This window comes from Rhincodon typus, chromosome 32, assembly GCF_021869965.1.
Source record: "Rhincodon typus isolate 14 chromosome 32, sRhiTyp1.1, whole genome shotgun sequence".
In the NCBI taxonomy this organism is placed as follows: domain Eukaryota; kingdom Metazoa; phylum Chordata; class Chondrichthyes; order Orectolobiformes; family Rhincodontidae; genus Rhincodon; species Rhincodon typus.
The window spans coordinates 36,768,816-36,777,201 of record NC_063363.1 but is presented as its reverse complement, the minus strand read 5'-3'; positions in this window follow the sequence as shown (position 1 = coordinate 36,777,201).

Below are 8,386 nucleotides of genomic sequence, written 5' to 3'. Positions count from 1 at the left end.
TTTTCCTACCTTTTAAAGTATTTGTGATGGTGACAAAAGGTGGTATGTGGGAGGTATTAAACTGAGGTTGATACCAATCTTCAAAGGCAAAAATGCTGTGCCCTGTTAATTCCCACTTGACTCGGGTATCCTTAATGTCTAACCAATATACTTCTCCCTCTCTGGAAGATGTGATGGCCATGCGGGCCCCAGTTATAAAAAAAAATGTTGTGGCGGGTGACCCATTCAGCCACTTCAGATCTGTTAAAAAGAATAGGTGCGAGGGGGATACCACCCTTAGAATGTATGGGTATATGAAAGCAAACCCAGCAACTGGAGATATTGGAACACCTAGCAAAACTGGAATCAATCGGTATCAGGGGGCAAACTCTCTGGTGGTTGGAGTCATACCTGATACGTATTAAGGTGGTCGTGTTTGTTGGAGGTTAATTATCTCAGCTCCAGGACATCTCTGCTGGAGTTCCGCAGGGTAGTGTCCTAGGCCCAACCATTTTCAGCTGCTTCATCAATGACCATCCCTCCACCATAAGTTCAGAAGTGGGGATGTTCGCCAATGATTACACAATGTTCAGCACCATTTGTGACTCCTCAGATGCTGAAGCAGTCCCTGTTCAAATGCAACAAGATCTGGACAATATCCAGGCTTGGGCTGATGAGTGGCAAGTGACATTTGCGCCACACAAATGCCCAGTTATGACCATTACCAATAAGAGACAATCTAACCACCGTCCCTTGACATTCAATGGTGTTACCGTCACTGAATCCCTCACTATCAGTGGTTCAAGAAGGCAGCTCACCACCACCTTCTCAAGGGCAACTAGGGATTGGCAAGAAATGCTGGCCAGCCAGGGATGCCCACATCCCACAAATGAATAGAAGCATACACATACGACATATACAAAAACGTATTAACATTGAATTCCCACTTCACAACATGTTCCAATGGCTACTAGGTAAGCAAAAAGTCCAAAAAATATGAGCTTCATATTTCCAGCGGTGCAGTGAATCTCCTAATGTGTGGACCCAGGTCTTCTTCCCTTGTACTTTCACAGCTGATGGAGTTATTAAAAGAACGTCCCCCTTCGCACCAAGTGGTTCCTTGAGGATTTCCTAACAAGTACCCACATTCCAGGGACTATATTATGTCCATCATTGGGATTATCACGCCACGCCACTGCAACCTGTTGGGAGGCATAACTAACAGCATTTGTCAGATCCTGACAATATTTTAACAGCAAGTAACTCAATAAATGGCCATCAACTGTGCGGACATCAATCGTACCAGGCAGGGACATAGATCGCCCAGTTATAACTTCAAAAGTGCTTAGGCCTGTGATTCAATTAGGTGTCGCCCGAATACTACACAGGACTAGAGGGAGAGGTTGGGACCAAGACACTCCTTCCTGGTGGTATTTGGCCAAGCATTGTTTTATCGTCCGATTTGTACACTCAACCTGTCCGGTATCGTACCAGTTATACATCAACAGGAACAATTGTCCCATGGAGGTTCCATATTTTTGCTGAATTTTAATTAAGGTGGTAGGTAGATCAAACTACTGTTCAATGCACCCCTTTAAATTTTGGAGTAGCTCATCTTCACTTACAGTGGGCGAGGCCTGTCCTGCTTTAACGGTCGTAGGTTCCTGTGGGTCGGACATGGTGTTTGCTTCGGGAATGGTTTGAACTGATATGGACTCCTAGGAAGCTGTAGACAGGGTTAAACCTGTCTCTACCGACGTTGGTATTCTAACTGTTGAGTTCGAACTAGGACCATGTTCAGTATGGGATTGCGTCAGATAAGAGCATTTTGGGCGGTTACTTTCACCCAGGGACATTTAGAAGAGAGGAATCCTTACCTCTGGGTGCCAAGTTAAGGATCGTTGTCAGCCGAGTTTGGTTTTTTTCCCCCTTTTCAGTCCTGTGGCAATCCCGTCGACTGCGCCAGAATTGCTGGGTTTGAAAAGTCCAAAGTTTTCACAATGAAGCACGCACGAGGTCACTGGGAAAGGTTAGTTTTAAACTTTATTGGTCGAACGTTGAATATTATACAAGCAGTTGGTCTGTACTGCTTCCAACTGTCTGCACTGCCCCCACCTGTGCCTGCCCAGGGCTCATATTGTCACAATTTTATTCCCACTCCCACCCCATCATTTTCTCCAGTCACTTCACTCAAACACCAGGGCACTTGCCATTTTAGTGACCAGCTCCTCCTCTTTCTAGAACCTTCCATCTATTGGTTTTCAAAACCAGCCCAGTCTTTTACTCTCGTGCACACACACACACACACACTCCATTGCAAACATTTTGTTTTAAACATAATCAAGTGTTCTCCCACAAAGATTCATTACAGAACTTAGTCTAGGCTCCTCACGTTACAAAGTTGTGTGGAATATTCATGAATTGGAAGGCATGAAGTTAGAATTTGTTGGTACAATTCTCGCTTGGGGTGCTAGAGGTCCCAGGTTCAAATCCCGGACGAGCCTCCAATTTGTTACGGAGGGGGAATGGCCGAACCCCTCTGATAGTGAAACCGAAACACAAGCTGTAATGTGTTATGATGGGAGTAGAGGTTCCCTTCTTATAATTATCCCTGAAACACCCAGAGAAACTCGCCTTTCCCCTTGTAACAGAGTGGGTAAAATTAAGAAAATCCCTGATCCAGTTTATAAGCAACAACTAACAATTTATTTATTTAACCCTAACAATTAACAAGTTAACAGAATTACTAACAAACCAACAATTCCCCCCTAGACTACTAACTACTCGCAAAGTGGCCTAAATTCTACTGGAATGCTGTTCAAATAAACACAAGTCCCACTCATATAAACCCAATTAATAAGACTGCAATAAATTAAAATTTAATCTCTCCAAATTCACACACAATGTGTCTTCCAGAAAATTCTGTCCTCTCCATTAATCTGTCAGGAACATCTCTTTCTGCTGTTCGCTCTGTAATTTCTTCTGTGAGGGCTTTGAACTAAAGATGCCTTTTTAACGATAAGATCGTGCTTTCCTAGAGAGCTCAGCAATTTCTTGTGAGAGCTCGGGACTTATTTCATAGATGGCAAGCTTGCTGTCCCCTCAGATGACAGTTGGCTGTCACTGATTTTCCAAATACCCTCATCTTTATATACCCCGCAATGACACATCAGTTTCTTATAATATGATTATTTCAGGTTGCCAAAACCACCAGTTTTAAATTCAATTGGTTTTTGGTAGCTCAAGGCCTGGTTCAGATTGATTGGCTAAAATTCAAAACTGCTGTCTTGTTTTAAAACAAAAGGTGCTGCTTGGCCTTACAATATAAATGTTTCAATTTTTGGGTACTTTCTGTACTGGCATTCTCCAGCTGCTGCTCACAGGCATACATTTTAAAAATCTCTAAGCGCAGAAGAAAATACCATCTTTTAAAGGGATGATGCACTGCTTTTCCCCACTATCATTCTTACTAACAAATTCTAACTTCTCACCTTCCAATTCATGAATACTCTACACAACTTTGTAGCACTCACACAGCACTTACTGAACCGTGACAAATATCATCCAGAAGGACTAGGGAAGCAGAAACATGGGAACGATTCTCATTCTTTCTTTCCGAGATCCGTGTGCAATAGCGATTTCAGAAACTCGAACTCGGTACGTCAGCTCACAATTGATGTGCAGAACCTTAGAGTGTCATGTGGCCACACAGCTTAGGGGGACAATTGTATGGGAAAACCACCACCTGCAAATTCCCCTTCAAGTCGCTTGCCATTCATTTCTTTGTTCCTTCGGTGTCACTAGGTCAGAATCCTGATACTCTCTAACAGCATTGTGGACTGCAGTGGTTCAAGAAGGCAGCTCACCACCACCTTCTCAAACGCATGTAGAGATGGGCAATGAATACGAGACCAGACAGTGATGCCTAAATTCCATGAATGAATATTATTTTTAAAAAGTCACTTGCTGAACAGCAAGTGCTCAACTTCAATTTTGAACATTTCAGTTGAACTTGCACTCTTTGGGTGTACTACATTTTATGTGAAGCTGCACTTCAGGATATCATCCTGAATGACCTAACTGTCATACAATCTGAGGTGTCCTTGCCCTTGAGTCTTACACCAGGGGAATTATTTTCTGCAAATCATTTATTTAAATTGGATCACCAGCGATGGATTGTGTATATACTGAATTCTAATGTTGTAAAAAAAATGCATTGTGAACTTAGGACTCCAGGTGGCTTTTACTGCAAAATAATTGGAGTATATGGATAAAGATGTCTTAGGGCAATTATGCTGCTCAGTGGTGAGCATCTGAAATACTATGTGCTGGTTTGGTCCTGCTCCTATCATCTATCTGCAGGATCTCATCCCCTTTTATGCTTATGTTGGTGGACCACAGCCTCTGGTAATTCAATCCTGGGATAGCAAGCCTAAGTCTCATGGAAGGCAAATCCTGTTCCATAAGGAAACTTCAGGATACCTCACTTGTCTTTGATTGCGCATTTCAGAGGTAACCATGCTTGTGTGTTCAGGTAGGGGGGTAATAGATGGCTTCCACACAAACAGGGATGATCAGGCACATACTGCAGGTATCCCAAATGCATTTTATTTAATTACTGGTTAGGACACTCAGTAGAGTGAAATGGAACGTTGAGGGATTGGAAACCCATCCTATTCACAAAACTGATGTGAATATGTAGTAGTGGCTATGAGTACAGTCAATGACCCCCTATATCTACAATTATCATCTAAGGCCCAAAAGTGAATGGCTATCCCAATCTGACTGATCTACATGGTTGTTTGATATACTGGTCTTTCTGATGGTGCATGGTATTTGTGACCTCCTTTATGCATAGATGGGCTTCTGACTCAGAGATGCCACATAAATCTCCAGATAATCTCATATAAGATTTTCACAGGAAAAGACAAGGTAGATAAACTATTTCCATTGGGTGGGTTTTCTAGAACTAGGAACGTAGTATAAGAATTAGGGCCAGCTCATCAACTCTGCACCACCTAATGACCATTTATTTGTTACAACACTGATGGGATTCAAGTTCCACTACTGTGCAAGCCATATCAAAACGGTACATGTTTTAGTTAATTACCAAATGGTCAATTTATTTATCTTTATTATGGTTATCTAGAACAACAGAGGCTTTCACCAGATTTCTCAAATAAAGAACAGCAATAACTTGGTTATTAAGAACAAATTTGGTATTTAAATAAGTGGCAAAACAAGTTAAGTAAGATATTATGCAGACTTGCAATATATGCTCCATCTCTCTCTCTCACACACACACACACACACACACAACAGCATTGTGGATCCAACTACACTAATTGGCCTACAGCGTTCAAGAAAACATCTCATCATCACCTTCTCAAGAGCAATTAGGGACGAGCAATAAATGCTGGCCCAGGCAGAAGTGTCAAATCCCATGAACGATTTTTTTTTTAAAAGTACATTGTTCATTTGTGTAATATGCAGAATGTCTTTTGTACTTGACTCCAGTATCTTGTTAGTGGTGAACACCACATGTGTTGCCATAGCTGTTCAGCTGTTGCTCAAAATTTTGAGATTCCTTAACCTTCCAGGATATCTGAGGTAAACTAGGCACTTTTTGCACCAAACATAATGGTCATAGGCCCGTCCATGATTTTGTGCAATATACAGCTAGAAATATTCTGGTCAAGGTACCCATGATCCAGAAGTGGTCTTATAGCACCTTAATTCAGCATCAATTAATGACTTGAGCCCTATTTACAATAAGGCCCATCTTATTGCTGCTATCTCACCAATAGAGTACTCAAATACATCACAGACGTTTGCAATACAGATCTTTGTCATAGTAATCTAGACTTGCCACCATTGTATGAATCAATATTTATTTGAAGCTATAAACATAGCATGTTGCACTGCTGAGTTCAGTTTAATGACACCATATATTCATAAATGGATGCTGTTGCCATGGGATTTCCACTCTTGGGCCAGCTCCTTGTTGGATTCCATAAGAATCATGTCTTCATTGGATGTCTTTTTCATTTGTTCATGGGATATAGTGTTGCTGGCTGGGCCAGCATCTGTTGCCCAAACCTGTTGAACTGAGTGGTTTGCTGAGAATAATAAGTCAACAACATTATTATGTTTCACGAGTTGCATTTAGGCCAGACCCAGGAAGGGCACTGGTGAATCAGATGGATTTTATGACACTCAACAATGGTCATGGTCACGGTCACCAACAAGCTTTTAATTTAAGATTTTTTTGAATTCTAATTTCACCATCTACCATTGTGGGATTCAAATCTATGTCCCCGGGTCTTTGGATTACTAGCCCAGTGACATTACCATCATACGAATGACTTCCTAGTGACACCTGACTTTCAACCTCTTGCATATTTCTAATATGTAATTGATACATTTTCTGTATTTGAATCTGTAGCTGCAAGTAAGAATTTCTTTAATTAAAAACAAAGTGCTAGAGAAACTCAGCAAGTCTACAACTGTGGAGGGAGAAGAACAGTTAACATTTCTTCCAAAGAAGAACCATATCAAGCTCCACAGATGCTGCGTTTCTCTGGCATTTTCTGTTTTCATTTCAAATCCTCTGCATTTTTGCAGCACTTTTGTAAGTATCTCTTTACATGTGGTAATGGGCTTCATCTCATGTTCATGTTTAGGTTTAAAATAAAGTAGTCAAATTAGCTTCCTTTTCTACATGTCCTACTTCAAAAATTGGCAGTGCACGATCTAGTACTGATTACTCTAATCCCATCTTTATTGGTCAGCGAACACATTAGGGTTCTTGTCATGTAGACACCATCATAAATAATGTTTGAGCTATTTGTTTGCAGGATTGATGTTGAAATAAAATGCATCAAAGCCATCCTGCAAGCTAATGGCTACACTGAACAGATCATTTCTTGCTATATATGTCATGCAAATTTACAAACATCATTTTGGTCCACAAAGTGCCCAGTATGGTATCCCACAAGTTTGAGCAACAGGTGAACAGCTTAGCAGCAACGTGGGTAGTGTCTGCCACTAGAAGGGTGCTATGCTGTCAAACCGGAGACATTCTGCCTATCACTGAGTAATGTGGTATACAAATTTCAGTGCTTGTTTGATGCCCGGTCCGTATTCCCAATGAGTGACAAATCAAACCCCACGACATATCTTTATTGCTTGTCACAATGAGTAGGGTGTTATACCTAACCAGCTTACACATGCAACATTAAAAAGTGTCCAACAGATGTAATTCGGTGAATGGACAACATTTATTACATAATCTTGTGTGTGAAGAATTACTTTGAATGCCAATTTAGGATTGCCAGTCAGGCTCTCAATGTTGCGCACTTGCTAGTACCAGAAGTTACGTATATCCAGTTCTTTGTTCTTCTAATCAGCCTGTTCAGAGACGATATTACACTCCCTGGAGGATGTGGGACTTGAAATCCTAAATAAAAACTGAAAGAACTGCAGATGATGTATATCAGAAATAAAAACAAATTGCTAGAAAAGCTCAGCAGGTCTGGCAGTGTCTGTGGAGAGAATTCAGAGTTAATGTTTCATGTCGAGTGACCCTTCCTCAGAACTGGACTTGAAACCCCATTCTTTGTAGACAGACACATGCAGTGCACCTGCTTCAACTCAACAAAATAGGTGATAGCCATTCTCTGATTCATTTCTCAGGGGTAATGCTTTGACACAGCAGAATCTGTGGTTTAGAACTTAAACAAATCTTGACAGTTATCTGTCAGCCATCATTAGCTGGTGCATTCTCCATGGCAGCCCCTGTACCAATCAGTGGCCATTTGCCAGCCAATCAGCATTTCATTCTCAAAGTATAAAGGTTTGTGTTTCCTTTACATTGGTCTATATCCTCGTTAATACAAGACAGCAAAACTTTGACAATTTTCACTTTGTTTCAGCAATACTCCAGGAATGCCAAACTATTGCTTATGTCATGCAGGGCAGGATGAGGAGATAGGCCAAGGTCTACTTCAACCAATAAGAGGATGGAACTGCACGCTGGTGTCTTTCTGAACCATGTGTTAGCTTCCATCAAACTGATGTAACCGAAATCTGTAAACCCCTGGTTATATATGTGTATATCCTGCAATTGGAAGGAGGATATACATCTTATTATGTAGTACTGGCATTATTAACACTCTGGCAGTTAGGAAGCCAAATGCAATGTTAGCATTAATTTCAAATGGACTAGAATACAAGAGCAGAGATGTACTGCTGAGGTTGTATAAGACTCTGGTCAGACCACATTTGGAATATTTTGAGCAGTTTTGGATCCCGTACCTAAGGAATGATGTGTTGGTGTTGGAGTTCAGTGGAGGTTTACAAGAATGATCTTGGTGATGAAGGGTTTATATGAGGAGCCGTTTCAGAC